Genomic DNA, 8,627 nt, shown 5'->3' with positions numbered 1-8,627 from the left:
CCCAAGAGGGCTGCAGGGGCTTTACCTGGAGAAAGGGTTGGACAGAGGGTGGCAGTATTATGCCCTGGACTTTTTTGCACCAAAACCCATAACCGGATTCCCACTTCCTAAGACCTGCCTTCCTGGCTCTTCCCACCGCCTCCATGCTCCGCCCCGCAGCCTGGGTCTTTTACTGCAAACGTCAAGTGGTCTCCGCCTGCCCTGGGTTCGGAGCTTCACTCGCTCTTGAGCTCTGCGGTCCGGCGGATTTCTTGGGGCCCAGGGAATGGCAGGGAGTGAGAATTGGGTCATTTCACACTGCCGGGCCTCCAGCCACGCACGCAGCTGCTGGCCCGGCTGAGGCTGGCGGCGAGGAAGAGGCGCAGGGGGTCGCGCACAGGAAGGCATCGGTGCACCCTGAGCAAACACTGCCCGCTTCCAACGCTCACTGGGAACAGGCTTCCCGGGAAGGTCCCAAATCTCTCCAGTTCCGCTCACCCTGCGGGCGGGAGGGCGGCGCCCCGGAGCACGGCGCCCGGGTGCCCCACCTGCGCGGGGCGGTCGGCTCTCGCTGGCCGGAGTTTGCAGACTTGGCGCTCAGGCAGATTCTCCCGGAGTTGGGTCGCGCGCACCGGGCCAATGAGCGCGCCCCGCGGAGGGCTCCGCTCCCCTCGCGCGTGCTGATTGGTTCCGCGGCCCTCGAGGCCGGGCCGGCCGCGGCTGCGGGCGGCGGCCAGTGCCCGGCGCGAGTGGGAGTGGCTCGCGCGCCCCCAGCCGCCCCCGGCCTCTCCCCGCCGCGCTCCCTCGCTCCCTCCTCCGCGCTCCCTCCCTGAGCTCCCGGGCTCCGGCAGCGCGCTGGCGGGGCTCCGCATTGCACACTCTGGGGGCGCCGCAGTGTTCGTGGGATGGGGCAGCGGGCTGCAGCTGGCGGCCGGAATCCGCGCGCAGTCCGGGTGAGTAGACGCGGGCTTCCCGGGAGAGCACAAAAGAACAGCGGGTTGGTGCCAGCGGCCCCGGCTTAGGCGGGGCCTGGCGAAGCCAGGGAGTGCGCTGAGTCGCTGAAACTACCCGATGCTAGGGCAACCCCCTGGGGCCAGAGGAACTGGGGTCCCGGCCTCCGGCGTTTTGCCCCAAGTGGGCAGAGAGTCCCGCGCGCAGCCTGGACGGGTCCGGAGGGGCGTGTGTACTCGTGTGTGTTGGGCTGGCGCGCGGGGGGTGGGATGGAAAGGTCAGGAGCTGCCAAGTTCAAGGCTGGAGGAACCTTTCCCAGGAGTAATTCAGCATCTTCTCACTGCCCAGCATGCGTCCACCAGGAACTCCAGCCGGAGGGAGTTCCCGGGTGGCGGACTGGCAGCACCCCACATGTTGCTGCGGGGCGGGGGGCGGTGGCTGTGGCCCGGCTGCGCCCACCCGGAGCCTCTGAGGGAGGTGCAGTGTGCTGGGGGTACCTCCCCGCCGCTGCAAGACCACGCTAGGCCATTCAGCCATCCACCCCACAGAGTTGGGATTTGGCCTGGGCTTGACTTGGCGACCTGTTTTTCTCTCTGGTAACAGCAGTTCGGTTGATTCACATTTGGCTAAGCGTTCAGTTACAACCTAAAGCTCGCTGACGGTGTGATTCGCTCTGACCCCCACCATATCCTCACTATCTCTGCCGCCGCCCTCCTCCAGTCCCCTCTCCCGCTCCAGTATCTGCCCTGCTCCTCATTGCGGGGCTCAAAACTTGGTGTTTGATCATGATTGCCTTCGGTGTGGTCCTTGGCATTTTCAAGTGTCACAATCACATCCCGTTTCCTAGACGACTCCAAAGACTTGTTATAATGGGATGGGGGGGAGAGAATGGGGGGGATGGGGGGGAGAGAATGGGGGGATGGGGGAGAGAATGGGGGGGATGGGGGGATGGGGGAGAGAATGGGGGGGTGGAAGAGGGTCTTTGGTAGTCACTTGTTGGAAGGACAGCGTTGACTTCCCACAGCATAAGACAAAAAGAATGTTAAGCCTCTTTCTGTGGTAACCTACCCAAGGTGTGACCTCCAAAATTCAGTTTTCTTTCTGGGAGGCAAGGGAGTTTAGATTCTCCAGGGGGAAGCTTATTTCTTGTTAAATTGACTTGCGGTGACATACACTCTGTTCTGCTCTGCTCTGGCCGGCCATTGCAGATGCCATGATATTATTAGAGTAATTCCCTTAAAGCCATTACATTTTCTTTCGAGTGAGAGGAACTCGAGCTAGCTGTTTAAAATTTTGGATCTGCACCTTATTTCTCTAGAAGACATTAATGGTTACTGTATATGCGCTCACGTGTACCAAGTTTGCAAAAGGTATTTGTGCAATCGCCCATGAAATGGCTTAATGCACGTTTATGTTAAACCCATTTAAATGTAAAACATCTATCTGTTTTCAATTTTAGTTTTCACCTCGACCAAAGGCACCAGACTGAAACAGGACTTAAAAGAGGCTTCCTTGTTTAAATAGAGGTTTATAGAACTCGAGTCCCGAGAGCACACCGTAAGCTTTCTGAGCTTGTAGGCACACAAAGCTTGTTAAAAATTGTGAATTGGTTCCTTGGGTTAAAAATAATGGAAATGCTTCCAGACCAATTAAGACAGACAATTGATGAAGCTACACTCTGAAGCTGTTGACAGTCTTTCTAAGGTGAATGTTTATAGTACATAATGCATAAATGGGGCTGATTCTAGGCAAATAATATCAAGTAAAAAACCATACCATGTGTTGTATCATACTGGATAGTTTATATGGCACATTGAAATCTACTATTAAAGTGTCTGAGGAAATCGTATCTTTATCATCCCCATTTCACAGATGAAACAACTGAGGCTTTCAAAGATGGGCTTTTCCAAGATCAATAGCAGAGTTCAAAGTCAAGTGTTTTTCAAATTCTTTCCTCCCTCACTCCTTCCCTTCCTTCCTTCCTTTTTGGTGTTTACCTACTTCTTTGTTGTTTACCTACTTCTGATTTCTGCATCTCTTTTTACTGTTTAACCCATAGCTTGAGGGACCGTTATGAATCATCCCCAAAAGGCTTTGCTGTCTGCTAAATATCATTTAGCTCCCACTAAGGTGAGGGCTGATAAAGATTTAAGGTGAAAACTAGGAATAGTTTTAAAGAGCTACCCTTTTCAAAGAGATACGTTATTTTTGCTAATGAGTTGTTAAAGGTACATATAATCAAAACCTTGAAGGACGATGTCCTAATGGTAATGTTTCAGAAAAACCAAGTAACAGTAGGAGAGATGTGTGAGAAATATGTAAGTCTCCTATTTTACAAACACACTCCTTATAAGCTCTGAAGACGATTAACAATAGAAACAATAAATGAATATCTCAGTGCGATTCTTATTTTAAAAAGAATTGACAAAATAGATGACTTAAATAAAATCAGAACTACTCTGGAAACACAGAAAGCACCCACTTATCAGAAGTCCTGAAATCCTCACTGACTAGTGTGCAAATGTAGCAGAAGACATTGGTTAAAGAGAAATCATATTTTTACTTTCAAAGCTAGCAATAAGAAGTGTACAGATATCTGCCTATCTGATTATTTTTTAAGGGCTCATCATTTGCGAATCTTTTCTTGGAAAATGATTGCTTACAATATTTACTTGTGTCACTGCATATTGTTTATAAATGAGATTAATTTCATTTGCAATAATGTGGTTAAGTGTTGAGCTTACTAGTAATAAGTCTTGGTTAAGTATGTGGGCTTTGGATTCAAGTCTTGTCTTCACATATACTGTGGGACTTCAAAAAATGATTGAACTTCTCTGTGCTTTAGTTTTCTTATGTGTAAATCATGAGTAATGCACCCACCTCATGCAGTTTTTAAAATTTATTCATGCAGCAAATATTTAGTGATTGCCTATTATGTACCAGCTCTGCTCTAGATGCTAGGGCTACATGTGCAAACTCCTTGCCAATGAAGTTTACCGTCTGGTGCCTGAAATCTAATTTAGACACAATGCATTTAAAATGCTTGGGATGGGACCTGACACCTACCAAATGCCCCGTTATTGTTAGCTGTTGGTATCATACATTCTTTCAGGAAATGTTTAGAGTGTCTACCAGATGTAACACAGATTGCAGCATGTAATGATGAATGATATGTATTTCAATTCAATTAAGTCTTCTAATGGAAGAGGGGACTCCAAAGAAGGACATCAAGAGTATAATCAGTCTCTAAAAGGGAATTCAATGCTGATATGTTAAGGAAGAAATGAAAAGAAATACTTAATTTGCCCATAAGAAAGTGGGAAGCATATGAATTACCTTATAGGAACCCAAAAGTGATAAGAAAAACAAGTCTTGGACCCAAGCTCTGTAAAACACTAAACTCATAGGGAAAACATGTAGGGAAAGTAAAGAAAAAGAAAGCTTACCTGGATACATGTAATGAAAAAGGAAAATTTGAAGGGTCAGTTTATTAAATTGACCTTATGAAGGGCAACAGATCTCAGGCATACTAGAAATGGGGTAATCAAAAGTGAATTTGTTAAAAAAAAAATCCTTGCAATGGATTTCCAAAACAATAATGAAAGTCCCTTAAATACTGTGAAATGAGGATTGTGGAACTACTCATCTTTCATCATCCCAAACATGTACTGGGAGATAAAAAGAGATAAAACAGAGTGTAAATGAATTCTTTGCTTCTGTTTTTGCTGAGTAATATTCCTCCACCCAGGCTTTCTCAAGCAATAAACACATTGGAGGTAATAGATCAAGAAGTGGCAAGTGCTGAGGATATTCCATACCTAATCAGCAGACTAATTACAGATAAATCACCAAGACTAGATGGCCTTCACCTAAGTATATTGAAGAAGGCTGGTGTGTACGTGACAGCAATCTGGGGTATTGCTGGGGGATTGACTGGTGTCCTTGGGGGCTCCAGTCAGGGGGAGGGTTTCCAGAAAGACTGGAGGCCAAGAAACCAGACCTGTGTCCCTGTGGATGATTGGGAGATGGATATTCAAAGTAAACACAGATTACAGCAAGTAACAATTTTTTTTTTTTTTTTCTGAAGAAGGGGGATTGACAGAGTTAAAGAAGGAAAATACAGTCATGTACCTCATAACAATGTTTGGGTCAAGAATGCACTGGTTATATGATGGTGGTCCCATACGAGTATAGTGGAGCTGAAAAATTCCTGTCACCTACTGACATCTGAGCCGTGGTGATGTCGTGGCACAACACATTACTCACCTGTGGAAATGCTTGTGTAAACACACTTACTGTGTTACCAGTCTTAGAAGAGTATAGCACGTACAATTATGTGCGGTACGTAATACTTGAGAATGATGTTAAACACCTATGTTACTGATTTATGTATTTACTGTTAATGCGATTTATCATTATCTTAGAGAGTACTCCTACTTACATATTTTTTTTAAAAAAGTGAACTGTAAACAGCCTCAGGCAGGTCCTTCAGGAGGTATTCCAGAAGAAAGCGTTGTTATCATAGGAGATGTCAGCTCCATGCATATTATTGCCCCTGGGACAAGATGTGGAGGTGGAAGACAGTGATATTGATGATCCTGACCCTGTGTAGGCTTAGGCTAATGTGTGTGTTTATGTCCTAGTTTTTAACAAAAAAGTTTAAAACATGTTTTCATTTAATAGAAAAAAAGCTTACAGAATAAGGATTTGAAGAAAATATGTTTGTACCATGTGTTTGTGTTTTACGCTAAGTGTTATTACAAAGGAATCAAAAAGTTAAAACATATAAAAGTTTGTCAAATAAAAAAATTACAGTAAACTAAGGTTAATTTATCATTGAAGAAAGAAAAAATGTTAAAATAAGTTTAGGGTAGCCTAAGGGTAGTATTTATAAAACCTATAGGTATGTCCTCAGCCTTCGCTTCCACTACCCACACACTCACTCGCCACTCACTCACTCACCCAGAGCAACTTACAGTCCTGCAAGCTCCATTCATGGTAAGTGCCCTATATAGGTGTATCTTTTTTCTTTTATACCGTATTTTTATGGTACCTTTTCTATGTTTAGATACACACATACTTACTATTGTGTTACAGTTGCCTGTAGTATTTAGTGCAGTAACATACTGCACAGGTTTGTAGCCTAGGAACAAAAGGCTTTACCATATAACTTAGGTGTGTAGTAGGCTATACATCTAGGCTTGTGTAAATATACTCTGTGATGTTCACACAGTGACAAAATCACCTAATGATGGCTCTCTCAAAACATATCTCCATTGTTCAGTGATACATGACTATATGTTTGTTGCTAAGTGTTGCAGGAAATATATTTTAATGTTTCAGAAAGCCTAACCAGGTTTCCGATTCCAGTTCCCTCCTCATTCATGACCTTTTCTTATGAATGGGAAATTGGCTAAGGAAACAAGAAACAAAAAATGGAGATCGATAGGTATATCTCTGAGTGGACAAATAGCCTCTTCCAGGAAGTAGTTTGGGGATGGTCTAATTTAACACTTTTATAAATGCTTAGGGGTGATATGTAGTTCTTCTGGTAAGTAAAAACCAAGCTGCTAAAGTTGAACTATAGAAATAACTTAAAAGACAATCTAAATAGGAAGAAAAATAATAGAAGATTAAAGTCAAAATGGAAGATTGAAGGTAAGTGTACTTGGAAAAAGCAATCCCAAGAACATTTATAGGAGATAGTTTTAAATTCTGTTCCCATCAGCAGACAACATAGCTGGCTAGTAGTCTCTCAGCTCTCTAAAAAACATGTGTCCACCAAGTTAAAGTCAGTATTAGAAAAAGTGTAGGATATAAAACTCTGTATTAATGTGATGCTATTTTAAAAATATATATGGCTGAATAAGTTTATATAAATAAATCCTCTCTATTTGTTCATCTGTGTGGAAAGAAATACATCTAAATATTAACAGTGACTCTCTCTAAATAATATGGGATTGGAAATGACTTTTATTATCTTCTTTTACCTGTGTTCTCCAAGTTTTCTACATTCAACACGTATTCTCAGAAGACAAAACATTATGAAAATAAGATTTAGTATTATGACCTCAGGTTTCATGTAGCTTAATAGAAAGAAAGCTCATTTGATTATTATTTCTATGTCTTCTGAAAATCTGTAGTTGAAAATTTTGCCTTTTTCTCCCCTCTGAATTCCCCATGTAAAAAGGGCAGCATGTTGAAATAACTTTGTGTGTGTGTGTGTGTGTGTGTGTGTGTGTGTGTGTGTGGTGTTAGGAAAAAATGTGGTTGAAGATGAACACCTGTGCTTTTTAAAATAGAACTAGGAAATGTAAAAAGATTTCGTTTTTGCCGTAACTCTTAGAATTCGAAGAACAAAGTTATAGAAGCAATGCTGATTTCTTTCTAGACTGTAAGTGCTATGAGAACGGGCACTAAATCTGTTTCTTTTCTTTCCTTTCTGACTGTGTAGTGCTTGCCTTGGCGTCTAGCACAGAAGACTCTCCCAGTAAATATGTTGGAATGTTTTGAATTGAATGAAAGGATTAAAAACTCTGATAGGCATGTAGAAATTTGAAATAAGAAGAGTTTCTAGGGCCCGTTGTATCCTCTGAGGTCTTATGATTCACTCACGTTTTAGTTTGTTTCTCTGTAAGTTATCCTGGTAGTCTTTGTATTATATGACCCCTGGGCCACAAAAGTGGTTTGTGCTGGTCATCTGGGATCCTCTGGCTTATTCTCAAGTTTTGATCGAGCTCCTGCCACTTGCATCCATCTCTCATTTCAGTTTGTTTTGTGCTTTGGGGCTGGTGTTTTGTTTCTTTCCATGGCTCTGGATTTTATGTCTCTTTCAGCCTTTGGCTTGGGTTCATCATCTTTTTCTCCCACTGCGGACACCAGTGTATATAATCCCAGTTAGCTCTGGCCCCCTTTTAAAAAAAAAAAACTTGTATTTTAGGTTCGGGGTACATACACAGGTTTGTTATATAGTTAAATTGCATGTCACAGGGATTTGGTGTACAGATTATTTCCTCACCCAGGAGACAAGCATAGTTCTCAATAGATAATTTTTCATTCCTCACTCTCTTCTCACCCTTTACCCTCAAGTAGACCCCAGTGTTTGTTGTTCTCTTCTTTGTGTCCATGTGTTCTCAATGTTTAGCTCCCACTTATAAGAGCATGTGGTATTAGGTTTTCTGTTCTTGGGTTAGTTCACTTAGGATAATGGCCTCCAGCTTCATCCATGTTGCTGCAAAGTACGTGATCTCATTTTTATGGCTGCATAGTATTCCATGGTGTATATGTACCACATTTTTTAAATCCAGTTTACTGTTGATGAGCATTTAGGTTGATTCCATGTATTTGCTATTATGGATAGTGTTGCAGTGAACATACACATTCATGTGTCTTTATGTAGAACAATTTGTATTCCTTTGGGTATATGCCCAATAATGGGATTGCTGGGTCAAGTGGTAATTCTGTTTTAAGTTCTTTGAGAAATTGCCAAACTGCTTTCCACAGTGGCTGATCTAATTTACAATCCCACCAGCAGTGTAGAAGAGTTCCCTTTTCTCTGCAACCCTGTCAGCATCTTTTATTTTTTGGCTGATCCTTCTTGATAAGCTAGAATTTTTAAAGAGTGGTTTATACCACAAACTATTAAATATTAACAATTGAATATTACTGTGGTCTGAATATTGGCATACCTCCAAAAT

At 43.1% G+C, this 8,627-nt stretch overlaps 1 protein-coding gene across 1 annotated transcript in view; it reads left to right on the top strand.

The window, feature by feature from the left end:
• The first annotated feature begins 710 nt into the window (after window positions 1-710).
• LYPD6 (LY6/PLAUR domain containing 6) overlaps window positions 711-8,627 on the top strand; it is a 144,245-nt gene continuing 136,328 nt past the window's right edge. The window contains exon 1 of the mRNA XM_003278694.3: window positions 711-932. The gene's annotated coding sequence lies outside the window, so the exon portion shown is untranslated. The remainder of the gene's footprint in view (window positions 933-8,627) is intronic.

The sequence above is a fragment of the Nomascus leucogenys genome, chromosome 20 (assembly GCF_006542625.1).
Source record: "Nomascus leucogenys isolate Asia chromosome 20, Asia_NLE_v1, whole genome shotgun sequence".
Lineage (NCBI taxonomy): Eukaryota > Metazoa > Chordata > Mammalia > Primates > Hylobatidae > Nomascus > Nomascus leucogenys.
Note: the sequence above shows the minus strand (reverse complement) of the source record. Positions and strands in the feature narration are given on the sequence as shown.